The sequence below is a fragment of the Eubalaena glacialis genome, chromosome 5 (genome assembly GCF_028564815.1).
Source record: "Eubalaena glacialis isolate mEubGla1 chromosome 5, mEubGla1.1.hap2.+ XY, whole genome shotgun sequence".
Lineage (NCBI taxonomy): Eukaryota > Metazoa > Chordata > Mammalia > Artiodactyla > Balaenidae > Eubalaena > Eubalaena glacialis.
In genome coordinates this window covers 106,077,265-106,098,136 of record NC_083720.1, presented here as the reverse complement: position 1 = coordinate 106,098,136, position 20,872 = coordinate 106,077,265, and positions in this window count along the sequence as shown.

The following is a 20,872-nucleotide window of genomic DNA, read 5'->3' as shown; positions in this document are numbered from 1 at the left end:
GAAGTGAGGAGTGACCAACTACAAGGAGCGCATGTAAACCGGACGAGTGGAGGGTCAGGATAAACTGATGAATAGTCCGTGGAGCACCACACTCATGCTCCAAACTTTTGCTCCTCAAACCACTTCGAGTTTTGTGAGCGAGCAAACATTTTCAAAATTCAGTGAAAGTGTTTGCTGCAATTGCCAAAATAAAGCATAGCAATGTATCTTATTTAATTCTTTCCCTCACTTTTGAAGGAAAGACTGACTCCACAGCTCCTCCCCCAAAATGCACTAACTTTGGGGGATATGGAAAAAAGTTGGATAAGAAACACCTTAGCTAAAAATGTTGACTAATTTTCAAATAGGAGTCACTTTGATAAAGAAAGTTTCAAGCAAACTTACAGTTATTACCTAGCCTTAGAAACGGGTATATTACCTCCTGAGGCCAGCGCAGTGAGTGTTTATCATCCTGATCCTGCCTGACCGCAATGCGGCATTTAGTACATTATTTCTACAACACTGCTGCTTGCTCCACCTCTGCTTTCTCAGTCTTCTTCTATGACTCCCCTACCCTTACTGCAGCTATTATTTCTCAGGATTTTGTCCTCCATCTGCATTTTATTACTAATACTCTCCCAGGGAAATCTAACTGAGCCAATCACTTTTATATCTATATGCTGACAAGTCCTGAATATGTAATTCCTTTTCCTAAACTCCAAATTCATATTCCTAATTTTCTTTGGACCTCTATATCTGGCACACTGGCATGGAGTAGAAAAAAGTATCCTCCTGTTATTGTTAGAGCTTATTATCCAGCATATTGTTATGGAATTATCATACTTTCAGGAAAAAGGATCAACACCATAGTCCTAACAATCAGCCACGAGTGAGGCAAGTCTCTCAGACAAACCAGAACTCCAGAGGAAGAGTCAACTTGAAATTTTCTCTGCTCTTTGAACCAGGAAAAAAGGGCAATATCACCAAGAACCAGTTCTGAAGTGGTAGAAATCACAATGGGGCCCACCAGGTAAAAATAACTTAGAGCTGGAAAGGCAAAATGTCAGGAAAAATTTCAGCAAGGGTCTATGACTGAAGGTAGCTGTCTTAGAAGGCAAGGTATATATTGAGGAAAAATCTAAGACTTGGGAAAAGTTAGTTATGATGGGGTCAAACTCCAGCCTTTTTTTTATCAACTTCTTAAATTCTCTTTATTTTTCTTTAGCCTTTAGTGACCCTAATGTTGAAAGCCAAGACTTTCTATCTCAGTTAGAAGTAACCAAGTGTAAGGGTTTGCTTATGCTTGTGTAGTAGATTTTATAGGGGTCCTTGGCCCAGAGGTGGCAGAGAGGTTCAAAGTGAGAAAACTCCAGGAGAAGGTCAAGTCAGATCCAGGAGAAGGTCAAGTCAGATCCAGGAGAAGGTCAAGTCAGATCCAGGAGAAGGTCAACTCCACCAGAAGGTAAAACTGAGGGTCAAATCAGGGCCAGTTGGTAAGCAGCCCTCTGGACTGAAATTCTCCTTAGTTCTCATATCTGCTAAAGGCACAGAGGGTTCTGGGTTTGAGTTTCATTAAGGAATCTGTTCCTTTACATCTAACATTCAACAAATCCACTAGGGAACTTACTTATTGCTGCTGGTTATCAATTCCCATTCCCCAAATCTGTGTTTTATATCTCTCTTAATACTGTTATGTGACTTCTCTGAATCTGTTTCCTCACTTGTAAACATGCAGTGCCAATACTTGACCTAACTACTTCTCAGGATTTACCCTCTACAGGTTAGGCCTTAATCTGTGCTCTTTTTATCATGTCACTCCAGTGTTTTCAAAAACAACAAACTGGTTCAAATATATATTCTTCATTAGGTTTTTCAAGGGTCACTAAGAGTATTCCAGCTCTGTCTATCCATTCTCTTCCATGATTACATTACATTGAACAGTCTTATTATTTTCATTCTCCTTGCATGCATTCAGTCCTGGGTTTCTATCTAATTGTCATAAATTCTTGAAACAGAAAAATATATGCCTGCCTTTAAATACAGTTTTCTGTTTATATGGTCTTGACAAATTCATGTTGATTGACTCTCTTCCTGTCTTTTTTAAAGGCCAAACACTTAATTTTGTATTTTTAAAAGGCTCTATCTCATTTTTTATATAACACCGTCTGCTTATTCACTCAAAATAAATTTAAAATTTCATACAGCTCTGTATTTGCACCTTCTCTATCACATGAACCTAAGATATACCCTCATTCTCTAATAAATTGCTAAGAGACAGTTAGCTAGGGTAAGTGAGAGTCACTTCAAGACTACAAAGCATTGTCTTGCTGCTATTATGGCTAAATTAGCCTTTGCATCTGTGCTCAAAATCTCATGTAAAACATATAAACAAAGAAAAGCAACTGTCTTCTATGAGTGCAAAATATGCTTCACTTATTAAAAGAGTACCCAGCAAGTAGAGGAAGTTTCCTTATCTCTTCAGGACCTTTTAACCTACACTGTGCCCAGAATACTCAGACTCACACACACACACAAACATTATCGATTTCCAGAATCTTCTCCATGGAATGCCAAAAATAATAAACAAAAAATAAATCAAAAACAACAGCCTCCTTCCATTATGTATTAAATATCTTCCCCACGAAGATAGGACAAATAGAGATGTATATAGAGAGCAATGGAAACATAAATCTAGTGTCAGAGTAATCGATTTCTGCCTTGTTCCTTTATTTCTAGTAAATAATGATCTTCAGATCTTTCATGGTGGTTCTATAGAAAAAGTCAGCTCCAAGATCCCTGGAAGTGTTTCACCTTTGATAAAACCAATGATGCTGCTTCCTCTCCAAAATCATTACATTCACTCATTTCTTTTCATGGAGTGAAAACAACATTTAGTAGAATGAAAAGAAATTTAAAAGAGTATTCACTTTAAGAGTTTTCTGTCCAGTCATGTATATGGTTAATAAAACATTTTATATTGTTCTATGTCAAACCAAAAGAGAATTTCTCTAGAAAATGTGGTCCCTGCATATTACCAATAAACTGCTAAAAATAAAACATTGATATTGATTATTAGAAACGCACTGAAAAGTCTTAAATATTAAGTAGGCCTGATTAGACCTGAGGCTCAGGCAACCTGAGAAGTCTCAGCTAATGAGATACAAAGAAAAATAATTCAATCTGCTTAATTATGTGAATTCAGTAAGCAAAGACCACTACCACAATTTTTATACAGACCTCCATGTTCTTTCCCATGGCTCATTTCTTAACAAAATTCATAAGATGATACATGATCAAGCCAGATCATTAGATTTTAGAACACACAGGAAGATGTCAATTTATTTATAAGATAAACAATTGAGGTTGAATTCTGAATCTGGCACTTAATTATCTATATGCCTTGAAAAAAATCATGTAACCTTTTTATATAATGAGATAGCATAGAGATATAGATGGAAAGTAATAGATAACTGTCAAGCATCTATTTAAAGCATGTGGCTTGTGTATCTTAGTTTGAAACCAAGATGCTTTCTGGGGCAAAGGAGAAGGGATTCCAAGAGGGACAGATAGAAAGTAACATGGGGCCAAGATTAAGATCTGATCCAGAGTAAAGTTTGACCTGGCAAAAATAAGTCCTGTAATTTGAGCCTTTCTCTTTATTTTAGTAGTAGTAGTAGTAGTAGTAGTAGTAGTAGTTGTAGTAGTAGTAGTAGTAGTAGTAGTAGTAGTAGTAGTAGTAATAGTAGTTGTAGTAGTAGTTGTAGCAGCAGCAGTAGTAGTAGTAGTTGTAGTAGTAGTAGTAGTAGTAGGTGGTGGTAGTTGTGGTGTTGGTGGTGCTGTTATTTCCAAAGGCAAAACTCACATGAGGTTGTCACTCATGTTCTCAGTGGCCTAGTCATTAAATCTCATATATGTCTTAATAAGTCCAATTACTTCAGTGAATTGTCCTAAGCAGGACTCATGCTTTGTTCCAGTCCCTCACTTCAGGGTATACACCTTTATAAAGGGCTACCTTTCTCTGACACAGAGATGTAGGAACTGAGTTTTTGTGGGACCTTGTAGGTGGATGTCAAACATAAAATAAATGCTGAATGAATCTTATGGAGAAATCAATTGTGTCAACCACAGATTTTCTGGGTCAGTAGGTTGTATGTAATAGAAGTAGTGACAGATGCCTAGGAGGATGACTCTTGTAGTCACCAATCAAGCCAGTCAAAAACACAGTGTTTAAAAGAAACAGATACCCTACAACCAAAGAGTTTAGAAGAAATGATGTGCTTTGTACGATAAATGAAATCTGTAATGCCATTGATGAAAAGCCTCCACGTTCCTCTAATATTCCTCCCCCTGCACAATTACACCCATCACATTTGGGTAACTGTGCTATGAGGTCAACTAAAGCCCATGGACTCAGTGATATATTAATACAACTTTACAGTTCTTAGGGTGAGGATTTTTTTCTTTTAATGAAGTCTTGATATCTGTGCCCCACGCACTCACTTTAACCCAATGGTCATCATGCAAAAGAGGAGCTACCAGTGACAATTCAATTTGCTTTTTCAAGAATTTGCAAATGTAGTCAAAGTCGACTGGGAATGATGCATCCTTTACACAACTTTTACATTAAGGAGAAGTGTGCTCTATTGGATTACTATCGTAGAGGCAAGAACAGTAAAAACTAAAAATGACATGTTACCTAATCATTACTTTGACAATAATTGTCATGAACAGAATTTCTTTATAGATTTTGGATGTAGCCTTTGAAGCAAGAAAAGACTCAGATGCTGTGTCGGCCTGAGCTAAAAGGATTTTAAAAATTTAATCTTTAAGAGAAGCTCCTGAGATACAGGCTAAAAGAGTTTATAAAGGTCATAAAAAAATTAACTTATCTTGCTGACTGAAGCTTTTTTAATGCACTCTAAGTTACAAAGGAATTGCATCTGGAGCCTTTAGGCCAACGGTCTACTATATTTTTCTCTCATTAGTAAGGACAGCAAAAAAACTGCACTGGGATTTTTACCACCGCAATCATCTCGGATTCATTAGTCTTCGTGACTGAATATGCGGAGAGCGTGGAGCCTGTGGTGTAGGAATATTTCGCACTTATCTCATTTGCTAACACTGCAGGTCAGGAGACAGCCGGAATCGTGGGTGGAAATGGACCTGCTACTGGGGCTAAACATGGTTAAGAGTCAGACTGACTTCCATCAGGCTTATCTGAAAGAAATAAATACAATAAAATGTCTTTAAGGCAAGGACTATTACTTATGCAAAGGAAAGTCCATACCTCTCTTGATATGTAGCATCAAAAACAAAATGCGAGGGACCTCTACAGATGTCATTGGCATGGGACGGAGCTCATTCCTGAGAATTAGATCCAGGAGGCCCAAGGGAAGGGAACTTCATCTTGCGAATTTCAGCTCCCTCAACTATAAATTAGGGATAATCAACTGGCCCTGCCTACCTCATAGGAAATTGTAAGCCATAGATGATATAATATATTTGAAAACATTTTATAATGATTAAGCTCCATATAAATATGTGCATTATCATCATATTGACCATGAAGACCATGATTATGCCTAAAAGATAGATAGATGAATATAGTTACACCTTAGTTTAAATTAAACCAGTAGACATACAGAGCATTTTCTATAGTCAGGGGCTGCATTTTATCCTTCATCTTCTTAACATCCACAGTGCTAGGCACACAGCAGATGCTTACTAGTTTTTAAATGAATGGATGACAGTCATTTTATAAACAGAATAACTTTAGGAATCTCTTAAGTAAAAAAAGTCTCTTCCAAGATTAAAACAAGGTTCAATTTTTAAAATCTGTCTATATGATTTACATTTAGGGGACTATAGCATAACAGATGGGAGAACAGAATGGAAATCAGACTGCCTGAGTTTGAGACCCAAATCCACCACATTTTAGCCAATGCAAGTTATTTAACCTTTTCCCTCTTTTGTAATACAGAGGTAATAATAGTATCAACCTCCATTGTCGATGTCAGGAGTAAAGAGATCACCCATGCCAAGTGTACAGTACAGTGACTGGGTCATGGCAGGTTATTAATAAAAGTTGTGATTGATGTTGTTTTAACTTCGGCTGTGGTCTTTCTTGTTGTTGTTGCTGTTGTTATTTGATTCATCATTGTTTAAAAATGGGCTTCAACAGAAGGAGAGTTTTTCAGACAGTTCAGTGACGAAGTCAGCCAGACTGGATGTTTGACATCACACTGACACTCTCTGAGGCTCTCAAGATGAGAGGCTGGCATTCACTGCTGTCACTTGGCTCCTTAGAACTGACAAGGAAAGAGCTAATGAACACTTGTCAGGCCTGTTAAAAAAAAAATGCCCATAAGGTTTTGTAACCCAGCTGCACTACTGGTTTAGGCATTTCCTCTCATGCTGAAGTCTTCCGTTCGCTGGAATTTTGATTGGACCGCCTCACTCAACTTAAATGATTTTTCAAATTAAAAAACTTCCAATAAGCCAACCTTTAATGAGGAGGTCATGTGAGGGTGCCTCTCTGAAGTAAATTACATTCTTCTCATCTGTATTCACAACAGGATCCCCTAACAGCTGAGGATATTACATAGCTGGACAACAGGAAGTAATGTTTGTTAATCAGAAAATCTAGCATCATTTGCTTAACAACTTTTTGGTTAAAGATCTTGCTAGAATTTTTATTCACTTGGCTAAACTCTGTGATTGGATTAGAGGTTCGTGGCATCCTTATTATTTATTACTGCTTCCTCCACCCGGGGATCACTCTCTTCTACCCTTTTTAATCATGATGATGACAGTTGAGAATTGACACCGTGCACTATTGTGTACTGTCAAATGCATAACAAATACCTTAATCAGGCTTAAATAGCTCAAGAACCACAACTATTTATTGCCGGTCAGAGGATAATTTCTGGAGATGGCAAGAGGAGATGTGAGGATACTGATTATGACGTGCCCGCCCCGCCAATGATATCACCTAATTTGGTAGAACAGTTGCTTCATTTAATACGAAACCATGTCTCTTTTACAGTAGCAATAACCTAGATCAAATAATCTAGGCAGAGGCACCAACTAGAATTAATAAGCAGATTATACTAGCTGTTTTACTGGTTTAATAAATTTACAAAATCAGAAACTTGACAGACAAATTAAATGCAGCTCATTCCCTTAATAGGTTGAGGAATCTTCAGAGAAAGCAAGGGCCTTCTAGCATTTGCTTAGTGATAAATAGACTCGACAATTGCACTATCTGCTTTTCCTCTTCTTCCTCTGTTTTCTAAGAGCAAAGAAGAAATTTTCAAAATGGAGTACCTTCATTCCTTCCATAGTCACGATTTCTAGGGCTTATACGATTTCTCCCAAACTGGAGGCAACATTTTTTAAAAGGTGGTACATGTCAAATTTTAGAAAACAGGATCATAATGATCACTAAAGAATCACTTTCTGTTTCCCATTAAAGTAGATGTATTTCAAATTCAGAGGGCAGTGGTAATAGGCAGCACAATCCACATGGCCTGACAGGTAGGATTAACTCTATCAAGACTCTATTTCAAAAATGAAAAGAGTGCTTTTTGCTCCTTAGTACTTTTAAAGCAAATTCTTTGTGTCTGCTCTGAGCATGCCAAGGTGGGAGGGCATTTATTTCCACAGCAGGAGGCCTGTGGCAACACTCCCGTCGCTGGGGACTTTGCATTTATTGTGCTAAATGACCGATGCACAGTTAATCACTGGGCCTGAGAGACGGCATGGGGGGAGGCACTGGTTTTCTCTGTGTGAGTATTGACAGTCTGGCTTAGAGATCAGCCTGCCTGGTGTTTCAGTCAATTAGAAGACACCTGATCCATGAAGTAGACTGACTGTACTTTCAAAATAAACTTGGATTGGACTAGATGCTGTTCTACTCCAATACGAATCTTTAAGTCATTATCAACGAGGTCAATGTACCTGCAATTGTCCATTAGTTCTATTTGGGACATGCTAAACTCTGGCTCTTTGTGATGATTTCTAAAGATATTAGTGAAATAATCAGCATGATAAATGCCAGCAACTCTGACGCTGATTTTATAACCACAGCAACCATTTAGAAGCATTTTATTCCTCCTCTTTCTTCCAACACAGAATAAGTCCCTTAACTTTCCCCAAATGACTGTGTGAAATGGGGAGACTACAAGAGCAGTTGCCTGTAAACTACATTTTGAACTCAGGTAGAAGACAGCAGCCAACCACATTGCATTCTGTTTTACAAAAGCATACAGCTTTTCAAGATAAAGGAAAAAAGTGTAAAGGTTTTGTGTTTTTATTGTAACCATCTATGATTTTTCTATTCACCCAATCAAAACTTGAGAAAATTTTCCTTGACCCTCGTAGGTCCCAGGCTGGGTAGGTCTGAAAAGTAAACTTGACAAAGGCAGATAAACACCAGAAAAGCATACAAATTTATTTAATATAAGTTTTATGTCACACGGGAGCCTTTGTAAGGAAATAAAGACTATTTCATGGCAGGTTTGATGAAGAGTGGACAGCCTTGGAGGAATATGATAGGTTATGGAGTTTGAAGTAATTGTAGTAAACTGAAGGGAACTTAGCAAGGCACACTTGTTAGGATTCTTATTGTTGTCCCTTTGTCTTCAGAGGTAAGGATGGTCTTTTCCTCCAGGTATAGGAGGGCACCTCTCATAAGAAGGTTTTATGGCCTGTTTAAGGGGAGAAGGCCGGGGGGTGGTGGGGGAGGTCAGAGTGAACTTCCTACTTCTTCCATTTTCTCAAAGTCCTTCAGCTTAAATATTCAATACGCAAAGGTACCATATTTTGGGGTAGCCTGTCCTGAATCACATCAACCCTCTCCTGTTGCTCACCAATCTGTTGTCATCTTGTAGATTCTACTTGTATAATACTCTGTCCCTTCTTGTCTGTTCCCACTGCCACTCTCCTAGTTTAGGCCTTCATTACTTCTCTCCAGGGCTAACCAGCCTCCTTCATACCAGTCTTTCAGCTCTTTAGTCTACTTTATATGCTATGACCACATTAATCTTCCTAAAGTATATATTAGATTATGTCATTTCCTTGCTCAAAAATCTTCAATGGCTCCATATTGCTTAATTTTAAAAGTCTAAACTGCTTAGTCCAGTGTTCAGTGGCCATCCCCCATCCCATCTACCTTTTAATCTTATTTCCATTTACCTGTCTTCATTCACTCACTAGTTCAGTAACGTGGAATTAGTCACTATTCATCACTCATGGTCTCTACATGGGATTCTCCCTTTGCACATGTTTGGCCCTGCCCTCTTCCTCCACCCTCACTGAATTTCCCTTTCTTGCCCCAATTTAGTTTGCATAACCAAACCCTGTCTGCTCAGTCTTCCCTAATTTCCTCCAATTGGAAACTACGTATCCTTCTTCTTATGCCACATAGAACTGTATCTGTATATCTTATGACACTTTTACCTTGTACAACAGTTCTGTATATCTCATATGCCTTTATATATAAATTCCTTGAAAGCACAATCTAGGTCTAATTCATTTTTACATCCCCCCATAGTACCTATCACTGGCATATTGACTGGCATATTGTATCCATTTACTAAATATTTTTTGATGTATTCTATTCACAAATGAGTGGATGATTCCTAATTTACTGTCATTAAACCATCGTAAATTTATTTTTTCGGACACCTGCTTTCACCTATTCCAATCTTGAAGCATCCCAAATTTTAACAGATGTTTGTGGGCAGCTGGGAGAAATTACACTGCAGATACCAAATCATCAGCATAGCTCTCAAGCTCACATCCTCACCTGGTTATGTGTTCCAGACAGCCGTGCCTTCCTGTAAAGGCCCTTGGCTTCAGGAGCAGGTTCTGCTTATAATACCACTATAGCATTCCAGAATACACATGACGGGCCTTGATGCAGAGTAGAATGTGTGCAAGTTTGTGATCTATTTATGTTCTTTGGGGACTTAGGGTGGACTCACTTTGCATTTGTAAAAATGCTTCTTGTCTTAGGGCCTCACTCAATTTCAGAGCACACTGATTTTACTTTTAGTAAGAAAAATAGTACAGATACACTGTGATGGGGAGTAAATGAGTGAAGAAAATGTATAACTCAGCATATGCTGGAGGCCAGAAACAAGACCAACTGATGCATATTTAGGCTCACTTTTCCTGAACTGGATGCATGTTCTGCCTCCAAATGTACGTTAACGTTGGCTATTGAACCATTTTTTAAGCTTGTCTGCTCTGACCCTGTTCTTAGCATTCTCTTGGGACTGTGGCCAGAGGCAGAACATTAGTGAATATCCATGTTTCCTAATCTCCCAATGTGTATTCTATTTAATGCCCTTTGTTTTGTTTCTTTCCACTTGATTACTCATATGTACCCCTTCCTGTACTCTATGTTGGGTGGGGTAGATGGAGAAAGAAAATAAATATGCCCCATGGTTGTCGTTAGTAGACACCAGTTTATAAATAGTACTGGTTTGTGCACTGGTTTTCTGAATACAGAAAGGTCAAGAAAAACATTTTCTTTTGAAATGAAAAAAGGAGGTTAAAACAAGAATTTTAATAACAGGCTTGACACAGAGCAGTGTAATACCAACATGAATTACACTTGGTACCAGACTTGTATTGGAAGTCCTAGATTGCTTTGTTCGTGTCCCTGACATAATATTCAGAGTTGGGTTTATATTTGTCCAGAAGGGAGCTGCTTTCCACAGTCCATGCAAATCCAATACTTGATTTATGCACCGTTCTACTGGAGGGTGTAACATTAAATTTAATTTTGTGAGGAAAGCCTGAGGTGTTTCAATGCCTGGGCCTGACACTGTGAACTATGCAGAAAGGTGCACAAGAATTCATTACAGTTTCCAATATGCGCAATGCAGCATTTGAATGAAACATTTGTCTCTTGTCAAAAAGGCGTAATGTCTATTCTTGGTAAAATATTTCCACCCTCACCCCGCAGGACACACCCAGAACATTTCTGGCTTTCATCAGAGATCTTGATGGAAAATGAGTGACTACAGGCATTTGGTGGACTGAGGGGACATCAAAAAACCAGGTGTCTGTGAAATGATCAATTATCAATAATATCAACCCCACTGTCTTCCCCTTGATTGTTGAATGTTGCCACAAAAAGTTTGTATAACTATGCTCAACAACTATATGACAAATTGGAGGTTTTTCATCTTTCGCTGGATGCAATTTGCCAATCTTCTCGCTCATTACTGGTTTGCTTCCTTTCACATCCCTTACAGCGACTATTCAACACTTACCTACACTGTCCAGGGTATCACAACCTCATTACTAAACTCTCAGGCTCAGTAGAAATTTTGCCATTTACTATTCCAGGAGACTAAAGGGCCTCAGAAATCAACACCATTAGCATTCTTTCCATGTATTTCACACTCTTCTGTTAGCATGGTTCTTCCCCCGTTGCTCGCAGAAGAGTCTATACCCTTTAACAAGCAGGTAAGGCCTTTAGTAACCTGCCCTGCTCTTACCTTCCAGCCTCATCTCTTTCACATCCTGCCTACACTCTAAGCCTTCCTAGATGTACTGGGGCCACTCGGGCCTCTGCCTGGAGTCACCTTCCCCTGCTTCATCACTAGCAAAATCCATTTCTCTGTGAAGCTCTCCTCTGTCAGGAGGGATTTGCTTACTCTATTCATAGCACTAGTATAAAAGCAATATTATGTTTAGTTGTCCTGGGCCTGTCTTGCTCCCCAGTTTTAAGTGCTTCTTATTTAATTTTGAATCACCCAGAGCACCTGGCACATAGTTGTGTACTTAGTAGGCACTCAGTCAATACTTCTAGAGTTACAATGAATTAAATGATCACTGTGATAGCAAGAGGGAAATAAATGTGTGTGAGGCAAAGAGAATCTATAACTATCATCTCAATTTTTCCTTCATTTTGCCAAACTAATAAAGGTGAGCCAATCACAGACCCACACTTTTGTCTTTAGAAATTCTGTTTGGAGCCTAGCAGTGACATAGATCAGCTATCCTTTTGAGCATTTTCCTTAATTATTATGTATGCATTTGTTCCAACCTATGAAATGAATACAGATGTTCAAAGTCTTAAACACATTTTAATTTCCCAGTTTCTTGAAAGGTTACATTTTACTCCAATTTCCTGAGGAATCTTTCCTTACAGACATGTCTCCTAAGTACTCTCTTCATCTAAATGGTCAGAAACCTTGATATTTGTGTTTTAATATTTAAATATTTAATTATACATTTAAATAATATTGAGTATTTAAATAAGTCCTTTAGACTCCATTATGTTGATACAAGTTATTTAAAAATAACCGCATCCCATGTGTGAACTATATCTAAATACTATGCCTGTCAAAATTCCATTGAAATATATTTGTTTACATTCTGTATTGCCTCTTACTATGCAATCCGAGAGACAAATGTTTAATTTTGGACTTAAAACAGAAGTGAGAACATATTAGCTTCCCATCCTTGCCTCTGTTCAACGAAACAGGTGAGAGAAAAGCAAAGCCCTTCTTTGAAATGCCAGAAAGAAGCAATAAAATTACCAAACTATGTGGCCACTGGCCAAAAGTGACAAAAGGATACTCGTGTGGTAAGCAAGTCTGTGGGTGGAAGAAACCAGGTCAAAAGGGAAAGACTTCCTGAAATGTTATATGCTCAAATACTCATTCAAAACAAAATTACCCTTATCAGTTAAATATTGCCCTATCCGTTAGTTTTATTTCCCACTCTGCCTCGCAAGTGTGCGTGCACATGGGCACACAGACACACATACACACAGACACACACACACACACCCCATCCTGAAACTCACTGATTACTTCCAAGTGTTTTTAGGGTCTCTTGTCTATTGGGAGATAAGTGAAAAGCAGGTCCTAGTTACAGAAAAACACATGAAGGAAGGGAAATTCATCTGTATTCTGGAACTTAACCACAACAGCTAGTAGGAACAAAATCACTAGACTAGAAATCAGAATTCTAGGACCAGCTCTGCCATGGTACAAGCTAAACATGTCAACTTAGACAAGTCCTTTCACTTCCCAAGCCCGTTTCTTCATCTTATGCGGGGGACAGTTAGAGACAATATTCCCCTGTACTAAGAAGGAAAGGTATTAGAGATAAAAAGAAAGAAAAGCTCTGGAGAGAGAATGAGCCGGTACAGCGAGGAGACTATCTTAATGGATAAGTAAAGGAAAATAAGGTTAAGGTGGTAGTGAAGCCAGATTCTGTTCAAAGCTGAGCTAGAGTTAGAAGCTAAAACAAAGGGAACTGCTTTGAAAAAAAGTTTCACTCTGTTAACCCTGCTAGTTAACTTCATTGTGGGCAGAGAAGTGTGGTAGGTTCTTCAACAGAAGGATGAGAGGATGAAAATAATTGGAATACTAGCTGCAAAGATGAATTGCTAAGCAGCAAGTTCACGGAAATCAAATATTTTGCATAATGCAAATCTTTTAAACTAAACTTGGGTGGTGGCAAAGAATAATTACAGATTATTAAAGGGGACAAGCTCCCTTCAGACTCAAGTCATCCCTTATAACTGGGTTGCTTCCATGGATTTTCTTGAGAACTTGAGTTACTATGCAATTAAATGCACCTATCATGTGAATTTAGACCCAATCCAGTCACCTGTGTATCTAGAGTTAGAATGATGTGTAGATGGTGTAGCCCTTTAAAAAAGAATATCGCTAATGGCATAAATCCAGCTTTCACTTAAACTAGAATTAGATCAGTCTCAGAAATAAATATTGTATACATTTGTTTAAACCCATGAAATTATTACCTTTGTTGATTTGCACACTTCTATCATGCCCTTAATGACCATTAGACAAAAGAGTGAAACTACTACTTAATTTTTTTGTGTTTTTCATGTGCCAGGCATGGTTTAGGCAGTTTACATGCACTATCTCATTTAATAATTACAAAATCTCTATGAGACAGGTACTATTATGATATCCACTTCACAGATGAGTATACTCTGTACAGAGAGACTCAGCAACTTGCCCACATTTGAACCACCAATCAGTTACACACCTGGGAATCCAACGTTGGGGATTGGGTACAGAGTCATTTCTCGCTTCTAAACACACTGCCGCCCACCTGAAAGGGTTGGACCCCAGGGGCAGCTAATGTTTTCTCTCCACACCTACTCCACCCTCAATGAGAATAATTGCTGATGGCTCAGGTCGCTTTGAGACCAAGAACCTTATAGAGGGTGAAGATTTTTGTTACCCTTGTAGCAGAATGCTCTGTTGTTCACACCAGAACTCAAATTGGTCAGTGCTTCAACTAAAGACCCGTTCTCAACAGTATACCAGGGGTGGGATGGTGCCAATGGTCCAACCCAGTCACTAACAAACAGTCTTCCCAGAAAACTCTTTTGTTGATCTGTATTTAAAATAATTTCTGCAGATGATGTTGAGCTTTAATAATACATATAAGTTTCAAAGAATTACATTTGTATTGTACAGTATTTCTTATCCATTGATAAACATTATATTCTACATGGAAGTTAATTCAGAGAACTCCAATTATACAGTCAGTTCAAGTTTGCTGTGGCCACAGTTTGCATCTTTACCCCTGTGATATTACATATCCCTGTCTTGAAACAGTAGATTCTAAATAAACAATTATAGCACAGTGATTGTAAAGGCAAAGAAATAGAACTTGAGTTAGTTTATGTAATTCATTCCAAAGCAATGGATTAAATCATGGCAATGTTTACTAACATCCAGACAATTTATGATTTTTGCAGAAGATGAAAACTTCAGAAGTTTTTACAGAATATAATTAAAAGTTAAGATAAACTTTTGCTGATGACATTTTAGTGTAAATTTTTAGACTGCAGAGACATTTGCAAGCTTCTAAAATTGATCCTGAAGGAACAACAATATGGACAGTATTGAAATTTCTGGAATATTATTGTGAAAAGGTATTATTTAGGAATTTCTGATAAATGTATTATGTTTAAGTTTTTTCTAACTATTTTAGATATTTGCTTCTTCATGTGAAAGAAACATTTCAAATGTCAAATTAATAAAAAATTTTCTTCAATAAACTATGAGCAAAGACGGATTGACATATCTGACAATATTGTATACTAAACATTAATATGCAAAGGTGATCAATTTTAACAATTTCATTGACAAATATGCAGAAGTTAAGGCTTAAAAACCTACAGAGGCAGGGCCTCTGTTAAAAAAAAAAAAAAACCTACAGAAACTGTAATGCTATTATTTAGTACCATGACATACACATTTTTCTTTTTTCAAAAAACGTTAACATAATTAACATATTTTAATCTATAGCTTTTTTCTTTTTGTACTATAATATTTATTTCATTTTTTATTTTTAAATTTTTTACTGGCATGATTATATATATCAAGTTCAATTTTTTAAATGTCAGTATCTACATTTCTTTTCTGGTTCATTATTTTTTGTTTCATTTCACAGTTATTACTGAAAATACCTTTGTCATATAGGGCAGGGTTATTAAAAACTTATTCTCTCTGGATATCAAATGTGATAGGTATTACAGAACCTATCTGAGCATTGAATGTGGAAATGAAGACTCACACCCAGACAGACTGCCACCCTGTACTTGAGTCTTATGTATTTCCGTACTTCCAAGATGCTACCTAAAAAATTCCTGATCACCTTGCTACAATGCACCCTAGGATGTTAACACACAGGAAAACTTGGGGCCTAGTGGGTCGCCAGACATTTAATGAAGATGAGGTAGGGATATAGTTTGGATTGAGCCTATTACTGTGCTCAAGAATACATGTGTGAGGACTTCCCTGGTGGCCCAGTGGTAAAGGATCTGCCTTCCAATGCAGGGGACACGGGTTCGATCCCTGGTCGGGGAACTAAGATCCCATATGCCACTGGGCAACTAAGCCCGCGTGTGGCAAACTACAGAGCCCACACACCCTAGAGCCCATGCACCATAACTAGAGAGAGAAACCTGCACACCGCAACTAGAGAGAAGCTTGGCACCACAAGGAAAGATCCTGCACGCCTCAATGAAGACCCCGTGTGCCGCAACTAAGAACCAACTCAGCCAAAAAAAAAAAATACATGTGTGCACAGCCACTATGGAGAACAGTATGGCGGTTCCTTAAAAAACTGTAATAGAACTACCATATGACCCAGCAATCCTACTCCTGGGCATATACCCGGAGAGAACCATAATTCGAAATGATACATGCACCCCAATATTCATTGCAGCACTATTTACAATAGCCAGGACATGAAAGCAACCTAAATGTCCATCAACAGAGGAATGGATAAAGATATGGTACATATATACAATATATAAAAAAAGAACAAAATAATGCCATCTGCAGCAACATGGATGGACCTAGACATTGTCATACTGAGCGAAGTAAGTCAGACACAGAAAGACAAATATATGATATCACTTATATGTGGAATCTAAAAAACAGGGTACAAATGAACTTATTTACAAAACAGAAGTAGATTCATGGGCGTAGAAAACAAACTTATGGTTACCACGGGATGGGGGGGAGGGATAAATTGGGAGATTGGGATTGACATATACACAATTCTATATATAAAATAGATAACTAATAAGAACCTGCTGTATAGCACAGGGAACTCTACTGAATACTCTGTAATGGCCTGTATAGGAAAAGAATCTAAAAAAAAAAGAGTGGATATATGTATATGTATAACTGATTCACTTTTCTGTACACATGAAACTAACACAACATTGTAAATCAACTCTACTCCAATAAAAATTCAAAAAAGAAAGAATATGTGTGTGTTGCCAATAAATAAATAAATAAGAATACATGTGTGTTATTGTATCTGGACCTTTGGCCCTGAAATCACGGAAGCTTTTCTCTTAAACATATAAGGACTTAAAGCCCAGGCTTCAGTGAAAGTGGGATCTCCTTGCACTTGCTGTCTTTAGTGCATTAATATACATGGCTTGTCTCCTGGAAGTTGTGCTAGTCTAATAGCTCATGTCTTCATTGAAACCCAGAACTTCTTCTATTGAGAGGTGGCACATCCTGGGACACAGGAAACCAGCTCTGCTCAAAGCCTTAGAAAAAGATCCTTCCCTTTCTCTTCCTTTTGTTTCTTTTTCCTGGTATCTCTCACTTTGGATTGGCTAGAGGATGGTGAGAGGGCACATTATAATCATTAAGGGAGATTTTACCTCCTAAACACGTCAGATCATCTAGGGACAGACATGCGTTGAAATTTGAAACATTCTCTTGATTGAAAACCATTGATTTAATGTATTATTTTTCAAGCTTTTTGGAATCCTAAGGAAATAAATAGAAAAAAATTTTTAAATAAAGTATTATTTTTCAAACTATAGGATGTGACCAATTCATGGGAGCTAAAATTAATTTTTTAAATTGGTATAAGTAGCAATTAAAAATAAAATTGAACAGAATTTTAAAAATCACAGTGCCTCACTCACGATATTAGAAAATATTATTTTGGAAAGTTGGGGAAATTTTTGCCTCAGGGGTGTGTGTGTGTGTGTGTGTGTGTGTGTGTGTGTGTGTGTGTGTGTGTTAGGTGGCAATATAAAATATATTTCTAACTTGGGAGCATGGTCAAAAATGTCTGCAAGTCATGAATATGAAGGACCAAGACTAGAGGGTAGGCTTGGGGAATGGCTGAGAAAACCATCTCTTCTGCCTTCTTCGAAGACCCTGAGCTTTCCTGTCTTTGCAAATGAGACCCTATAGCTCCACATGGTTCCAACCAGGTTTCCAAGGCCCTGTCCTTTGTTCTCTCCCTCAGAAACCTAAGAGGATGGAAAGGGACTGATGGAGAAAGATTTCTGGTCACACTAAGCACATCCAACACCAACAACAAAAATCAGCCTTTGTTCTAAAGCTATTAATGAGGAAGTTGGCCATTATACTATTCCCTGCTCTCTCACTGACCGTCCAACATGAAGAATTTTTTAGAAATTAGATGTAAGAAAACCCTCATCTCTTCCATAAATTGGTAGGTGTTCTCCCCTTTGGCCATGACTGCTGGAAAACTCAAGGCTTCTGGAGTGTTTGACGCTTGTCATTGTGATGTGGTTCAGTGTCATTCTTTCCTTAGTCCTGGCTTTCTTTCATGTGTTGCACTGTGTTTACTCCATTCTAGTGACAGACACCCAGACCTCTTTTGAAAAGAGGAAAGATGTGTAGGGAAAATATAAATATTGCTCTGTAACTTACTGCAGTAAGTTTTTCTACAGCTGGAACTGGGTCTTTCCTCTCTACACCCCTAACACTTGGCTAGCAGAGTGTGGTGACTAAGTCACAACACAATTCCATATTATTGACATAAAAAATGCAGGTAAAAGCAAGCAAAAGAAAGAAAGCAATCTTAATTTTAATACAGACTTTTAATGCCTACTTACCTGTAAGTAACTCTTATCTTTTTTTTCTGTTCTCTTTTCTTTATTCACTTCTAAATCCATATCATGTTGGTGACTACTTGCTCTATCCACACAACATGCAAACTGCAGAGACATGCTCTTGCCTGGGAGAAAGGGGATGGAACTGGTAGAGGAAAAACAAGGCAGCCGAAGAATTGTAAGTTGACACAATAGAAAGTTGAATCATGAAAATTTACCACGGACCAAAAAAGAGGGATAAATAGCATTCTCTGTCTCCTTCCCTGACTGATTTTTCTCAACAGCACTTATAATCTTCTCATATACTATATCACTTATTTATTCATTTTATTTTTGTCTTTTTCCCCTTTTTTTAGGGGGAAAAGCTCCATGAGAGCAGGGATTTTTCTCCACCACTATATCCCCAGTACCTTGCACATAGTAGGTACTCAATTAGCTCCATAGTAGGTACTCAATCTACACTTTTAACCAATATTCCATTCTCCTCCTTGAAACTATCAGTAGTTTCTACTACCTCATCTTCCGCCAGCCCCACCACAGATAAACTGCTTACGTGAGTCTGTTAGGAATGAATATGTCTAACATGAAAAAAGGGGTGCAGAGGATTTGCTTTAGGTTGGAAAAATCCTAGATTGACTTTCATGTTTCTTCTAAACTTTTCTCATGCTACAGCTAGTCCCCCAACACCCACAGGGAGGCTGTGGTGTTCTTCAGACCTATGGTATCCAGTGACCATGAGACCAGCTATTCTGCAGTGCACTGGGTCTCCCTGCAGCCCTGTGTGCACATCAACAGCTGCAAACACAAACATAGCTGTCAGGCTGAATTGACTATTTCTCCATTTCTCCTCTTCCTCATTCCACCTATAAACAAACTGCTGAGATAAAAAAAAAAAAGTGCCTTAAATGTACTAGTGTAAAAGCCACACAATCAGTTGGGACCCCAGTCTCCTTTCCTTTGTGTTTCATCAAAAAGAACTGGGATGCAGAGATAAATAAATGTTTGGTTCATTTTAGAAATCCTGATCACTGAGAAAGCACCAGGGCAAAGGGCAAACCCTACCAGATGTTACGTCAGAAGATCTAGGTTCTAGACATACTTTGGTTGTTGCTGTGAGTTTGGGTAAATCAAATTCTTTCTGGGACTCAGGTTTCTGATCTGCAAAATGTAGATGATAACTTTAATGCCTTCAGATGGTTGCTATGAAAGTAAAATTAAACAGCATGTTGTAGAAACATAAGGAATCTTATAAATATAAAATAATATAATGTGTTACCCTTCCCTGAAATTACAAAATATATAAAAAGAGATAATTCAGAAGATTACAAGTATGTAGAAAGGGCAGGACAAAAATGACAGGTGAATATCCAAAAGCATGTTTGTAAGACATCAAAATAATTTTCTACCTTCCTGAGTTTGCTAGATAGGATATTTAACAGCACTGTTAGGTATATATTTTTGCCCCATTTTAGGGAAAATAAAAATGAGGTTTAGAGATCATTAATTCACTAATTTATTCCACATATATTTATTGAGCACCTCCAATTCAGGCCCTGAAAGTTAAGTTACTTTCCCAAGGCAACTCTACAACCAGGCAGCAAAATCAAGATTCATACCCATTTTGGGTCTGTCTGAGCTCAAGGCCCATTTTAACAGAAATGAAGCTGTAAGGAACATTAAAGTTCATACATTCCCAGCCCTCTATTCCAAGCAGGACTAAATACCATGGAAGAATCTTTGCATGAATAATAACTAAGGTGAGGGAATTAACAGGCTGCTGATAATATTCCCAGATGACATAACCAGTATTAGATGACAAAGTAGAACACATCAATTCAGCTTAACAATTATTTACTGCTCACCAAGGATGAGCCAGGTAATATGCTAGGTGATAGTGGAGATAAAAACATGAGTCAAGTCTGTCCTTGCCCCAGAGAAACTCAAAAGCTAATAGGGGAAACAGACACAGAAGGGGACAAAGGCATTGAAGGACAGCTGGAGGTCATCCTTTACAAACTTCTTTCTCAGCACATGAGAGACAGCCCCTGGGTATAACCCTATTGTGTTGTTGTATTTAATGTGTGTGTGGAGGGCAGGGGGGTGGGGGGGGGGACACTGACGTTTCTGTGAGCTGAAGCAAGTAAATTTTGTGTACCCCAAAGGTATATTACATGAGGACTGGGTGAAACTCAAGTTGTATTAAAAATAATCAGTCTTTGGTTGTATATTCTAACATTTGATCAGCACTTTACCATTCCCAAAATACTTTCTCAAACACATATCCCTTCCAAATAAAAATTCTATAACTTACCAAAAAGGCTTGATAACTTCCCATTCAGAAAGTTGAGACAGAAATTCTGTTCTTTTTTCACTTTTCTTCTCCCTACAAAAACAACCTTCATTAACCCATCCCCCCAAGATTGTCAGTATCGAGAGTTTCATGTTAAACTCATTTCCACTGGAGGTGGGGGATCTAGGGGA